The following is a 16,243-nucleotide window of genomic DNA, read 5'->3' on the forward strand; positions in this document are numbered from 1 at the left end:
CAGCGGAGGAATGTGGCTTTGAGGAGGAGGAGGAAGACCAACCACAACAGGCATCCCAGGGTGCTCATTGTCACCACTCTGGTACCCGTGGTGTTGTACATGGCTGGGGGGAAGAAGATACCTTCAGTGAGATCACTGAGGACGAGGAACAGGACATGAGTAGCTCGGCATCCAACCTTGTGCAAATGGGGTCTTTCATTCTGTCGTGCCTGTTGAGGGACACTTGTATAAAAAAGCTGAAGGAGAACAACCTGTACTGGGTGTCCATGCTACTAGACCCCCGGTATAAGCATAAAGTGCCTGAAATGTTACCGAATTACCGCAAGTTGGAAAGGATGCAGCAGTTCCAAAATAAATTAAAAAGTTTGCTTTACACAGCGTATAAGGGTGATGTCACAGCACAATAGGAATCTAACAGGGGAAGAGGTGAAAGTAATCCTCCTCCTCCCACGACCACGCCGGCAAGGACAGGAGGCTTTACAGACATGTTGTTGATGGAGGACATGCAGAGCTTTTTAAGTCCTATGCATCGCCACAGCCCTTCGGGGTCCACCCTCAGAGAACGACTTGACCGACAGGTAGCAGACTACCTCGCCTTAACTGCAGATCTCGACACTCTGAGGAGTGATGAACCCCTTGACTACTGGGTGTGCAGGCTTGACCTGTGGCCTGAGCTATCCAAATTTGCGATAGAACTTCTGGCCTACCCCGCTTCAAGTGTCCTGTCAGAAAGGACCTTCAGTGCAGCAGGAGGTATTGTCACTGAGAAGAGAAGTCGCCTAGGTCAAAAAAGTCTTGATTACCTCACCTTTATTAAGATGAATAAGGGATGGATCCCGAAGGGACTGACATTGGGTGATACATTCGAGTAAAAAAGACCTGATGAGATGAGCTGCCTTGGGCTAAAAATGGTCCACATGCTGCTGTATTTTATCTTCGAATGTCGGATGACTTGCGTGACTTATCCGCCACCAACTAGGGTTCAAGCCGCAATGTTTTAGGGCACTTTCTGCCTGGGAAACAAACATCAATTTTTCTGGCCGCTGCTACAGCAGCAGCTGCAACAATACCTAATTTTTCAGGCATGTGTACATGCCAAATTTTTCTGGCCTCTGGTGCTGCACTGTGGCTTCAAAAACCACACCACTCATATCTGGTGGCACAGTAGATTGCACGCGCAGTGCCCCAAATTTGAAGTAGGAGGACCGACCAAGCATCTTTTTCCATCTCCCGGTTCCTAAAATCCATGCCATATACACGTCCCCTGATAGGGGACGTAACAGGGATTAAACTGATCAGAATAGTACTACTTAACACACCACTCATATCTGGTGGCACAGTAGATTGCACGCGCAGTGCCCCAAATTTGAAGTAGGAGGACCGACCAAGCATCTTTTTCCATCTCCCGGTTCCTAAAATCCATGCCATATACACGTCCCCTGATAGGGGACATAACAGGGATTAAACTGATCAGAATAGTACTACTTAACACACCACTCATATCTGGTGGCATAGTAGATTGCATTCGGTGCTCTGACAAAATGCAGAAGGACATTTGGCAGATGGACATTTTTTAGACAGAAAGCTAAAGAATGTTCCGATTTCGGCTGAGGGCAGATACGTTCCAGAGTGCTCTGTTCTAATCAGAGCCTCGGGTGCCGCAACTGCCTCTGGGAACCTTACCATGGGTCTCAGACCGCACGTCTTGTAATTCTCTGTCTTGGAAATTATCTATCTATCAAATCTATCTATTTATCTATCGTATCTATCTATCTATCGTATCTATCAAATGTATCTATTGCATCTATTGATCTATCTATCTAATCTATGTATCAATCTATCAAATCTATCTATCTCGTGGCCGGACTGTTATCTGACAGCCACTTGTGTTTCGGCCATGCCTTATACATATCCATGCCATATACACGTCCCCTGATAGGGGACGTAACAGGGATTAAACTCATCAGAATAGTACTACTTAACACACCACTCATATCTGGTGGCACAGTAGATTGCATGCGCAGTGCCCCAAATTTGAAGTAGGAGGACCGACCAAGCATCTTTTTCCATCTCCCGGTTCCTAAAATCCATGCCATATACACATCCCCTGATAGGGGACGTAACAGGGATTAAACTGATCAGAATAGTACTACTTAACACACCACTCATATCTGGTGGCACAGTAGATTGCACGCGGTGCTCTGACAAAATGCAGAAGGACATTTGGCAGACGGACATTTGGCAGATGGACATTTGGCAGACGGACATTTGGCCGACAGACAGAAAGCTAAAGAATGTTCCGATTTCGGCCGAGGGCAGATACGTTCCAGAGTACTCTGTTCTAATCAGAGCCTTGGGCGCCGCAACTGCCTCTGGGAACCTTGCCATGGGTCCCAGACCTCACGTCTTGTAATTCTCTGTCTTGGAAATTATCTATCTATCAAATCTATCTATTTATCTATCAAATCTATCTATCTATCGTATCTATCAAATGTATCTATTGCATCTATTGATCTATCTATCTAATCTATGTATCTATCTATCAAATCTATCTCGTGGCCGGACTGTTATCTGACAGCCACTTGTGTCTCGGCCATGCCGTATACATATCCATGCTATATACACGTCCCCTGATAGGGGACGTAACAGGGATTAAACTGATCAGAATAGTACTTCTTAACACACCACTCATATCTGGTGGCAGAGTAGATTGCACACGCAGTGCCCCAAATTTGAAGTAGGAGGACCGACCAAGCATCTTTTTCCATCTCCCGGTTCCTAAAATCCATGCCATATACACATCCCCTGATAGGGGATGTAACAGGGATTAAACTGATCAGAATAGTACTACTTAACACACCACTCATATCTGGTGGCACAGTAGATTGCACGCGGTGCTCTGACAAAATGCAGAAGGACATTTGGCAGACGGACATTTGGCAGATGGACATTTGGCCGACAGACAGAAAGCTAAAGAATGTTCCGATTTCGACCAAGGGCAGATATGTCCTAGAGTGCTCTGTTCTAATCAGAGCCTCGGGCGCTGCAACTGCCTCTGGGAACCTTACCATGGGTCACAGACCGCACGTCTTGTAATTATCTGTCTTGGAAATTACCTATCTATCAAATCTATTTATCTATCAAATCTTTCTATCTATCGTATCTATCAAATGTATCTATTGCATCTATTGATCTATCTATCTAATCTATGTATCTATCTATCTATCTATCAAATCTATCTATCTCGTGGCCGGACTGTTATCTGACAGCCACTTGTGTTTCGCCCATGCCATATACATATCCATGCCATATACACGTCCCCTGATAGGGGAAGTAACAGGGATTAAACTGATCAGAATAGTACTACTTAACACACCACTCATATCTGGTGGCACAGTAGATTGCACGTGCAGTGCCCCAAATTTGAAGTAGGAGGACTGACCAAGCATCTTTTTCCATCTCCCGGTTCCTAAAATCCATGCCATATACACGTCCCCTGATAGGGGATGTAACAGGGATTAAACTGATCAAAATAGTACTACTTAACACACCACTCATATCTGGTGGCACAGTAGATTGCACGCAGTGCTCTGACAAAATGCAGAAGGACATTTGGCAGACGGACATTTGGCCGACAGACAGAAAGCTAAAGAATGTTCCGATTTCGACCGAGGGCAGATACGTTCCAGAGTGCTCTGTTCTAATCAGATCCTCGGCACCGCAACTGCCTCTGGGAACCTTACCATGGGTCCCAGAACACACGTCTTGTAATTCTCTGTCTTGGAAATTACCTATCTATCAAATCTATTTATCTATCAAATCTATCTATCGTATCTATCAAATGTATATTTTGCAACTATTGATCTATCTATCTAATCTATGTATCTATCTATCTATCAAATCTATCTCGTGGCCGGACTGTTATCTGACAGCCACTTGTGTTTCGGCCATGCCATATACATATCCATGCCATATACACGTCCTCTGATAGGGGACATAACAGGGATTAAACTGATCAGAATAGTACTACTTAACACACCACTCATATCTGGTGACACAGTAGATTGCACGCGCAGTGCCCCAAATTTGAAGTAGGAGGACCGACCAAGCATCTTTTTCCATCTTCCGGTTCCTAAAATCCATGCCATATACACGTCCCCTGATAGGGGACGTAACAGGGATTAGACTGATAGGAATAGTACTACTTAACACACCTTATAATAACGCAGAGAGAGGCAATGCAGAGAGAGGAGTCTGAAGAAGAGGAGTCAGAGGAGGAAAGTGGCTTTGAGGAGGTGGAAGACCAAACACAGCAGGCGTCCAAGGGGGCTTGTTGTCACCTTTCGGAGACCCTTGGTGTTGTACGTGGCTGGGTGGAGGAAGAGACCTTCAATGACATCAGTGAGGACAAGGAACGGGACATGGCTAGCTTGGTATCCAACCTTGTGCAAATGGGGAGTTTGCGGTTGTGCAAATGGACTGTTTGCGGTTGTTTGCGGTGCGTTAAAGAGACAGTCTAGGCCAAAATAAACTTTCATGATTCAGATAGAGCATGTAATTTTAAACAATTTTCCAATTTACTTTTATCACCAATTTTTCTTTGTTCTCTTGGTATTCTTAGTTGAAAGCTTAACCTAGGAGGTTCATATGCTAATTTCTTAGACCTTGAAGCCCACCTCTTTCAGATTGCATTTTAACAGTTTTTCACAACTAGAGGGTGTTAGTTCACGTATTTCATATAGATAACACTGTGCTCGTGCACGAGAAGTTATCTGGGAGCAGGCACTGATTGGCTAGACTGCAAGTCTGTCAAAAGAACTGAAAAAAGGGGCAGTTTGCAGAGGCTTAGATACAAGATAATTACAGAGGTTAAAAGTATATTATTATAAATGTGTTAGTTATGCAAAACTGGGAAATGGGTAATAAAGGGATTATCTATCTTTTAAAACAATAAAAATTCTGGTGTAGACTGTCCCTTTAAACAGGGAGTTTGGTCTGTCACTGTGAAGCGGGCATAACCCTTACACTACCTGATCGATACAACATCATACCTGATGTTTTAAAGCAAGTTATTCCAAACAATTTAGGAATGTTAGGTGATTTATGCCCTTTATGGCTTAAAAACAGACTCTGCATCAACTATGTAATTTTCCATGGGAGTTTTGCCATGGATCCCCCTCCAGCATGCCACAGTCCAGGTGTTAGTCCCCTTGAAACAACTTTTCCATCACTATTGTGGCCAGAAAGAGTCCCTGTGGGTTTTAAAATTTGCCTGCCTATTGAAGTCTATGGCGGTTCGCCCGTTTGCGAACAGTTGCGGAAGTGCGTGTCCGCCGTTCGCGAACGCAAATTTTTAGGTTCGCAACATCACTAGTAACAACATAAAATAAACTTTATTTACCACATCTGATAACATACAATGTATATAGGCTACAACACTGTAAGAGCACTTTCAGTTTATATCTCAACAATCCAGCATAGATGTCATTCCATACGCCAGGTTCCATCTCAGACCTCTTCAGTTGTGCATGCTGAGGTTATGGAATGGCGATCACTCGGATCTATCCCAACAGATTTTTCTGGACGGCCAAGCAAGAGAATCCCTCTCTTGGTGGATCAGTCCAGATCGGCCGTCCCAGGGGACATGCTTCTTGAGACCATCCTGGGAGATTGTGACAACGGACCTGAGCCACTCAGGATGGGGAGCTGTTTGGGGTGCCACAAAGGCACAGGGCAGGTGGAATCGGGAGGAGTTGCTTCTTCTGATCAACATCCTGGAACTTCGAGCGATCTTCACTGCTCTAAGAATTTGGCCCCTCCTGTGTTTGTCCTAGTTCATCAGATTCCAGTCAGACAACATTACCTTGGTAATGAGGGAAGTATCTCAGATTCTGGAATGGACAGAGACCCACAACTGTTCGCTGTCAGTGATCCACATTCTGGGTGGGGACAACTGAGAAGCAGATTTTCTCAGCAGACAATCATTTCATCTGGGGGAATGGTCTCTTCACCCCGAGGTGTTTGCGGAGATTTGCATCAGATGTGGGATACCGGAGATAGATCTCATGGCGTCCAGTCTCATCTTCAAGCTACCCATATATGGGTCGTGGTCCAGGGATCCCCAGGCAGAACTGATAGATGCCTTAGCAGTGCCTTGGGGGTTCAACCTAGTCTACATATTTACCACTTCTTCCTCGAGTAGTGGCCCGCATCAAGCAGGAGCAAGCTTCGACTACTCTGATTGCTCCGTCGTGGCTGCAAAGGATGTGGTTTGCGGATCTGGTGGGGATGTTCTTAAAGTTTTGTAGAAGGCTCCGTTTGAGCCAATGCACTCGGTTGACATTAAATTACTGTCTTGGAAGGTTATTTTTCTACTGGCTATTGCTTCGGCGCACAGAGTCTCTGAGATGGCGGCCTTGCAATGTGAGCCTCCTTACCTGGTTTTTCATGCTGATAAGGCTGTTCTTTGCACTGGGTTGGGTTTTCTCCCTAAGGTTGTTTCTGATTGCAACATCAATCAGGAGATTGTGTTTCCTTTCTTGTGTCCTAATACTTCTTCTTCGAAGGAACGGTTAATTCATACTTTTGATGTGGTTCAAGCTTTGAAATTATATCTTCAGGCTATGAAGGATTTTAGACAGATTTCAGCATTGTTTGCTGTCTATTCGGGGAATCGCAAAGGGCAGAAGGCTTCTTCCACTTCCCTATCTTTTTGGTTGAGGAGCATGATTCGCTTGGCTTATGAGACAGCAGGACATAAGCCTCCTCAGAGGATTACGCTCACTCAACTAGAGCTGTGGCTTCTTCTTGGGCCTTCAAGAATGATGCCTCTATGGAGAAGATATGTAAAGTGGCTACCTGGTCCTCCTTACATACTTTTTCAAAGTTTTACACAGCTTTTGGGAGAAAGGTTTTGCAGGCTGTGGTGCCCTCAGAATAGGGTCCACCTCTCTTTTGCCCTCCCATTTTTTTCATTCAGTGTCCTCTAGAGCTTGTGTATTTGTTTCTGAAAAGTAATGAGTGAAGCCGTGGACTCTCCTCATATTAAGATGGAAAACATAAATTATGCTTACCTGATAATTTCATTTCCATCTGTATGAGGAGAGTCCACTGCCCCCGCCAGGTTCTCGGTTGGGCGGACCTAAATTTATTTTATTTTCTTCTGGCACCATTTATACCCTGCTATTTCTCCTACTGTTCCTTGTTCCCTCAGCAGAATGACTGGGGGATGAGGGAAGTGGGGGAGGTATTTAAGCTTTTGGCTGGGGTGTCTTTGCCTCCTCCTGGTGACCAGGTTCCGTATTTCCCAAAGTAATGAATGAAACCGTGGACTCTCCTCATACAGATAGAAATGACATTATCAGGTAGGCATAATTTATGTTTTTGAAATATATGTTGTGAGGAGCCGAGTAAAATGTGGTGTTTGATGTCATCCCATGAAATGTCTTTCATGTATCTATAAGGGAAAGAGGTGATAACAGATCTATAATTGAATTAGCTATGGAACTTTGTCTCTGCTTCTTTTAAGATTGTAGTTGTGGAGATTTATATCTAAGAGCTTAGAAGTCAATGTTAAAGTCTCCAGCAAGAAGAATCCTTATTTTAGACCAGCCTGTTAGTAGGTGTATAATATTACAGAAAAAATATGTTGTCCCTCATTTGGGGCATAAATGTTACATAAAAGAATATCTATTCCCTGTATCGGTCCCTGAACTAGTATATATCTACCTTCTTTATCAGTAATTATCTCTTTGTGCATAAATTGTAGCAAGGAATGGATTAGTATGGAGACACCTCTATTTCCCCCCTCCGATGTGGCATGATAACGTTGTGGAAAATCTTTGGTCCAATACTTTGGAATGATCAAACTAGTAAAATGAGTTTCTTAGAAGTATATGATGTTTGCACACAAGCGTTTGTATTGAGTAAGGGCAGTGCACCTCTTAACATCTGAGTAAAAACCTCTCACATTATGTGAGAGTAATATAATGTTCGGGGTGGTCATAAATGTTTCTTAATGAAGCGTTTCATTAACTATATAATATCCCCAAGTAAGTTTAGCTTCAGAAGTGTGTGGGAATGTGGTTTCTTTAGGTTTAACCTGAACTCTTAAGTGGGGCTTCTGGTTTCCAAGTAGATACATCTTGTTTTTAGGTACATTTATGTTAACTATGTAAGTAAGTGATACTTCATAACATAACAACAATAACATTAAACAACAATAAAAAAAACATTGTAATAAGCATAGTCTTGAAGGTTCCATTGTGGGGGAGAGACAAAAGGTTAGATAAAGGAAACATAAAGTAGGTGGCAGGTACAAATCTGTCCTGAGAAAGAGATAAAGAAGAAGAGAGGAAAAAAGAGATGTGAGGGAGGAGAGGAGAAGAGGAGATCACATGAGGATAAGAATATCTAGAGCAGAGCTTTCCAAACTTTTCATGTTGGTGACACACTTTTTAAACTTTCATAATTTTGCGACACAGTAATTCAGTTGTACTAGCAAACAGGAGGTTAAACTAACTTGTTTTAAGAGATACGGACACAAACATCAATTATATAATTACGAAATGTATTTACAAGTAACAGTATGTATGTGCAAGAATTAAAAAATAGTTTAATAACACCAATAGTTACTTTACTATTTTAATGGGATGTAGGAGAAGACACTCACATTTCATCATCAAGCATTTTTAAGCTTCCACTTCCTATCCATATATCAAAAGCAGCAAGGCACTACTGGGAGCTAGCTGCAAAAAAAAAACCACTTTGACTTCTGAATTCAGCTCAGCGTTTAAGCTGCTGCCCTCGGAACTCTGCGAGTCCGACTGACTACTGCCAGCGCTACAAACACACTGCTGTCCCACTCACTGACTACACGTGCAGTCACAAGCCAATTTAGGAGACTACACGTGCAGTCAGGAGCCAATGTGCCGCCAATGGGAATAGTTTCAGTTCCCGCTAAGCTGCGCCAATAGGTTAAGATGATCTGTGACCTACTAGGTATCAATCACGTGTCAACTACATGATATGTGTAGCAGGCAGGCAGAAAGTCGGAAACCAAAAAAAAATGTAAAAAGAATTTTAAATAAAAAAAAAATAAATGTGCTGATGCAGGGACACACCTGCACACTGCCGCCGACACACTAATGTATCACGACACACAGTTTGGAAAGCACTGATATAGAGTATAAGACATCTTAAAATAGAATTACACAGAACTGTTTTTTACATCAGGCATATAAATGATATAACTGGGGTGAGTGAAGCTTAAATCTAGTACACAAACCAGTTCCAAAGGTGAGAGGATTTATGAGGAAGGAATTAAATGTAGTTCTCTCACCTAAGCATCTAATGCTGGTGATGCATACCATAAGCATCATTTTAGATGAAAAAGAAAAAAAAAATCATCTTGAGGTACTTATCTATTGGTCAAAGGACCCATTGGCAAAGAAAAGCAGGCATGCTCATGACTTAAGCTTCTTTCTTGTAACCTTTGTCCAATTTGATTTTAGGTTAGATTTCCTTGGTTCTGACTTGTTAAGTTAGTGGCTGTTTGTAGAGATGAGCGCAGTTCTGGTACGTCTAGGCCCAAAGCATTGCAGATAGTTGGAATCTCCTCCACTTCTTTTCTGGTGATGACTCTGCCGTCTTTTATCACTTGTAGAGCAAAATGGAAAGTTCCATCTATACACAATTAGATTTTTCCTTAGAAGAAAAGTGAGAGGTCGAAGAGAACTTTGGCGTTGCAGTGTTCTGACACATATATCTTGAAAGAACTGGACTATATTTCCTTGAAATTTAAAAGTAGGATTTAAACGGGCCACCTTCAAGATAGGTTTTTTCACAGGAAACCTTAAACATTTGATAATGACATCCCTTGGGGGTGGGTCATCTTTGGGACTTGGTCTGAGAGCTCTATGAACAGGATATCTCGATAAACTTTGAGAAACTTTGGAATAAGATTGACAACCTACATTCTTCTGTAACAGTGAGTTTAAAAGATATAAAAGATAATATAGCGGAAATGGGGAATCGAGTCTCTACTCAATTCCCCATTTCAACTATATCATCTTTTATATCTTTTAAACTGGCTGTTACAGAAGAATGTAGGTTGTCAATCGTATTCCAAAGTTTCTCAAAGTTTATTGAGATATTCTGTTTAGACACAAGGTTCTGTAACTCAGCTTTTGTCGCCAAAGTTTGGTCTCGTTGCGAGCCCTGCATTCCTGCTGCTGATTCAGCTTCATCTTCCCCATCCGTTTCGACTGTGTCTAGGGGTTTGCTGTTCTTATTAGTTTTGAAAAAGGATTCCACATTCGTGGTTTTAGTGCTTTTGTCTCCCAATTTGTTCAACTTCCTGGCTGACATGATGGAGTGGTTTAGCAATTTCCAGATAGACACTGAATCTATCTCTTCCTGTATCCCTCCCAATAGTCAAAAACAGTTATATAACTTGGGTATGCAGAGAAAAAATGTTTTTGTAGCAGACTGATGATAATAGAAATGGCAGTATTATCAGCTTTCACACTGACATTTTTGCTTAGATATAGTCCCTACTGTTCAACCGTAGTTATTCTCTCATGTTGAGATAATGACCAGAGGAATACCTATGTATGATAGGGGTATAAAGGGTAAAGTGACTCTGGTTATATTAGCCTCTGCTCAATTCACTTGTACTGTCTCGTTTTATAACGCAGAAGATAAAGCTCTGTTTTAATAAGCTCTGATCAACTTCAGATCATTTTGACTCTTATTTGGCAGCTGGCCTGTGTATCTTTGCTTTGATAACTTTATGAGGCAGTCGGGGAACAACTAACTTGTTGCGTAATTATCGCCAGGTTGCCGTTAAGATGGCGTCTTACCCATGTGGCTTTCATGCGGATCAACAGGACGCCGCTTTCATATTTGCCTCTCTCCTCTCAGGTTAGCATCAAAGGATGATCTCCGGGTTAGATCACTTGATGGATCTCTGTGTGGCTAAGTCTCCCTGATCTCCTGCATAGATGTGCGGCATAACCTCTAGTCAGGCAACCTCTCTGGCAGTAAAGTAGGCCTCAGACCACCGACCTATTTGCATCACATATTACCACTGAAATGCGGACAGAAATAAGGTCACTTGTGACCCCTTAAGGTATTTCTTAGAGGTATGAGCAATTAGGGATAGTTTAGCCTGGCTTTAACCACCTTTTGCAACTTCCACTACCCGGCGCTCCAGACTCACGCAACCATCCCAGAGCTCGGTCAGGCTCCGCCCCCAACTATTATCTTTTGAAACAGTAAAAATTGGAGTATAAAGTCCCTTTGAGCTAACATAGCCTCAGCTATGCTCAGCTAGTAGAGCCTGATTAAACTGCTTATTTCACTATTAATATTCTCAGTATGGAGGATTTCCAAGAAGAATTACATGATATTTTGGAGACCCACAGACACAAGCTAATGACCATATTACATAATCTGTTATTTGCTGCTGTCTGAAGTAAAGTTACTATTATGCTACCTGATACTTACACTCCATATGTGGATATGCTTTTGGGGAGGCAGATTATTTAACAGCTGCCATTGCATTGAGCAAGGTGACTTTTGGCCTAGAGGTACTTCAGAAGCCTGACAGTGAGGCAATCTTTAGAGAGCAGAGTCCCCCAAGTGCTACTAGACAAGAAGTATTCTTACAGTTATGAAGAAGTCACTCAGGGAGCTAAGAATTCAGAGGAAAGCTAGGTTAGTTTCTGATGAAGAGTTGGCAACTCTTGGAATTATTTAAAGCACTCCTGATATGGATACTCTTTATGCAAAATGTATGTGCAACTTAACTAATACATCTGGGGCTACTTCCTAATTTTCCCTGTGGTAGCTTTGGACATGGTACTGGGGGTATACCCATACTTCACCCTTTTGGCAGTATTGAACAGGTGCAGTGCAATTGTGAAGCATCTAATTTGTCACTAAAGGAGCTGGACATTTTGCTAAAAGTGAAGTAGAATAACCTGCAGGTTTTACTATTGATGAATGTGTGGGAAATTCCTTCACAGCTTTTCCTTTGTGGTCAGCTTATATTTCCACCAGCATGCTAAAGTGTTTAGACTTCTTTTGTTCTTTAACAGTTTAACCTGAACATTCTGTAATTTGGAATGTTTTTTTATTTTTTATGCATTTTATTTTATTTTCCAAGGAAATATTTGCTAAAGGGATTACATTTTATTGTTTTTTCACACCTGTTTTTCCTTACCTGCTCTTTGCAAGACTACTTTGCCAGATAAATACCAACCTTTATGTTTGATGATACTGTTATACATATCATGGTTGCCCTTTCTTCAGTTAAGGTAGTTATACTCTTTTACTTATAAGTAATGTTCCCTTAACCAAGTTAAGCAACCAGCAATAGATTTAGGGGCATATCTATCAAGCTCCATATGGAGCTTGAAGCCCCGTGTTTCTGGCGAGCCTTCAGGCTCGCCAGAAACACCCTTTATGAAGCAGCGGTCCATAACCGAATACGATCGTGTTGATTGACACCCCTGCTAGTGGCCGCAAATCTGCAGGGGCGGCGTTGCACCAGCAGTTCACAAGAGCTGCTAGTGCAATGCTGAATGCGGAGAGCATATAGCTCTCCGCATTCAGCGAGGTCTGTCGGACATGATCCGCAATAGGCCCTCATGCATGCTTGGAAGCTCATCCCCTATAAAAACCCATTGACCAATCTCATTTAAAGGTCTCATTTAAGGGTCTCTTAGAAAGATACTAAGCAGCAAGTAAGTGGGGTCAAGATTTACAGTTTTACATTTACTAGGTTTGATGCCTAGTTTTGTTTTATATGACATAGCATTGCATACAAGGCTAGAAAGCTTGTTCCTATTGACTGTCTGATATGTCAATCAATCTATTAACCAATTGTCAGGTTGGAAGCTTATACAAATGGAGTTGGGACAAGATGTGTTAACTAAAATAGCTATGTATTACAGAAATTAACTTTACGGGAATCTGTAGAGAGAAAAGTCCTGCTAATGCATTTGAACATACAATAAGCAGGCATTATGCTACTGTTTGACACCTACACCACAATGTGCTGCAGGCATATGTCAGTTCTGAGCTATCAGTGTGAAGCGGCCTGCAGCAGTCCTTTGGATATGGTAAGAAGATCAGATCTCACTGCACTACACATTAGTTTTATGTTGAAAGCATTCTTTTATTAAAGCAGTTCAATGAAAAACCTCATGTGACATTTCAACCCATATGCCTAAATCATGCCATTTGACTGTGAGCTGAGGGAGCATTAACATAAAAACAAAATGGAAGTGGGAAAACAATAAAATCAATTAAAGTAAAATTACACGGGTAAGATGAATCAGTTTGTAGTATGGGGTAAAGAAATGTCTTCAAAATCAGTCATAATTTCAGTGCAAAATGTCCTAAAGGCTGTTGTATTTATGATATTTAATATTTGGGGGGGATTTAATCTTTAGTCTTGTAAAATCAAAATACTCTGGATTTTTATATACAGTTTAGTATTGTATTACATTACACTGCATACATTACATGTTGTTTATTTAGACATAGATTTAATGACTCTGAATAGCAAAGGCAGAGATCACTCATACTAACTAGTACGCTTGGGTGGTAACAGGGTAATATTATCATAAACAGAAAACGTATACTGTATTAATCTGCATATTACTAGACTTGATTACTCAAGTTATCATACTCATTATATTAACAAATTATTAACATACAAATTGTATTACTCACTGGTCTTTAAGCTGTCTTCCTGTCACTTTTTCCCTTGATTTGTACCTTTAAATTTGCAGTGCGGCCTACATGCGGGTTGTGGCCTATATTCGGGTGCATATCGGCAATATCGCACATGCGCAGTGCTGCCGAACTTCCGGAGCACCCCGTAGCCTTATGGGTATTGCATTCAAATGAAAAATTGCAAAGGAAGCACTTGTTGTAAAACGTCACTTTTATTTCACCAAAGTAAAAACTGCTTACACAACAGTCCATAAAACAAGCATCATAGAAGCCCAATCGATGCAGATAGCAGCTATCTGTATTGATTGGGCTTCTATGATGCTTATTTTATGGACTGTTGTGTAAGCAGTTTTTAAATTGGCAAAATAAAAGTGAAGTTTTACAACAAGTGAGTGCTCCCCTTGCAATTTTTCATTTGAATCCAGACTTGGCCATTAGGAGTGAGCACTTGTTTCTACCCTTAATGCAACCGTGATCCACTACCGCTACCCCACTGAATTGGCCGCTGAGTGATGATGTCATTACCCGGTGCGGAAGTCCGAGTATGAAGGCCGAATATGGAGGTGTCCATTATTGCTGAAGGAAGCGCTCCCAGCTACATTCAATCGTAGAGGACCGGGTTGTTCGGTTAGCCACACATCCATCACCGGGTGTAAAACAGAAGTTGCCGCAGCTTGTGGGTAAGCGTGTTAACTTAGCTTTTGGTTAACTTAGCTTTTGGTACTTTACTTATCTATGGACGCATGATAGGCTGACTTGTTTAGCCATTATACACACAGTGTTGGCTTAATGTGCATTTAAGGGCCTCCATTTTTGGGAACTTTGTTGCATTATGAGTATTGTAGGTGTGAGAAGATATTTTATTTAAAAAATAAATTTCTTCAAAATGGCACCAAACATTAAAGGGACATGAAACCTAAATTTTTTCTTCATGATTTAGAAAGAGCATGCCGTTTTAAACAACTTTCTAATTTACTTCTATTATCTAATTTGCTTCATTCTCTTGATTTTCTTAGCTGAAAAGCATATCTAGATAGGCTCAGTCGCTGCCGATTGGTTGCTGCACATAGATGCCTCCTGTGATTGGCTCTCCCATGTGCATTGCTCTTTCTTCAACAAAGGATATCTAAAACATGAAGCAAATTAGATAATAGAAGTAAATTGGAAAGTTGTTTAAAATTGTATTCTCTATCTGAATCATGAAAGAAAAAAATTGGGTTTAGTGTCCCTTTAAGGGTGCAGCCTATATTCAGGTGCGGCCTAAATGCAGCAAAATACGGTATTATTTTGGAAAGTTGTTATTATTGTACTGAAGAATCATTTAAGATGACATTTACATGTGATAATTGTAGAGCTTTAGTCTTGTTTATTTAAAGTGTAAGTGCCATAAAAACCTTGAAATAATAAATCCAGAATTAAAGGGACATTGTTATCTATTTTTTTTACTTTGATTCATCTACAAGTAACAACATGAAAATGGATTACAAATCCTTTCTTAATGCATTTTAGCAAATGGTGATAGATGGGTTTGGATCCATTGAAAGGCTCCTTCAGTGGAATCTGTTAAATTAGCTATTATTATTATTATCAGGAATTTGTAGAGCGCCAACAGATTCCGCAGCGCAGCGCAGCTATGTCAAAGATCCAGTGTACTTTAAACACCATAATGAATATATTTTGAAAACTGAGATAAAGTGCAGCAAGTTTTACCAGTTTTCTGTGCAACAACTTTTAGAGACCTTGTTCCACCTTGCTGTAAAGTCATGTGGTAGAATGTTTAAATATACTTGTTTGTATAAGTATTCTATAGAGTGAAAGAGACAGGGGGGGAGAACAAAATTCCTGCAGAAGGCACTTTAAAAAATATATTTTTTCACTCACTCTTTTCCCTTTCTTATTTACTATATTATTGTGCATTATGGCAGTGGTTTGCTATTTATTTGAGAAAAAGTACAAACACAAATTAATTGTGCGCATGCATATATTTATGTGTTACACTCAGCAGTAAAAATAGCCATATGAGGAAGACCATGGACATTTTTGTTGCATTTCATTAACGAATAACAAAGTCTGAAAAAATGTGCTTGCCTACTGGAGACATTGGGGCCAACTTATCATAGTGCGAGCGGACATGATACGATGTAGCATAGCATGTCTGCCGCACATCGATAAATGCCGACAGCATACACTGTCGACATTTATTATTGCACAAGCAATTCTTGTGAACTGATTGTGCAATAATGCCCCCTGCAGATTCACTGCCAATTGGCCACTACCAGGGGGTGTCAATCAACCTGTATTCAATCGGGTTGATTTCTGTCCGCTGCCTCAGAGCAGGCGGACAAGTTATGGAGCAGCGAAATCAGACGTTAATAGGTTTATTGTTTTTTTGGCATATTAAAGGGACATTCTACACCAAAGTTGTTATTGTTTAAAAAAAGATAGATAACGCCTTTACTACCCATTCTCCAGCTTTGTACAACCAACATCGTTATAT

This window comes from Bombina bombina, chromosome 6, assembly GCF_027579735.1.
Source record: "Bombina bombina isolate aBomBom1 chromosome 6, aBomBom1.pri, whole genome shotgun sequence".
In the NCBI taxonomy this organism is placed as follows: Eukaryota; Metazoa; Chordata; class Amphibia; order Anura; family Bombinatoridae; genus Bombina; species Bombina bombina.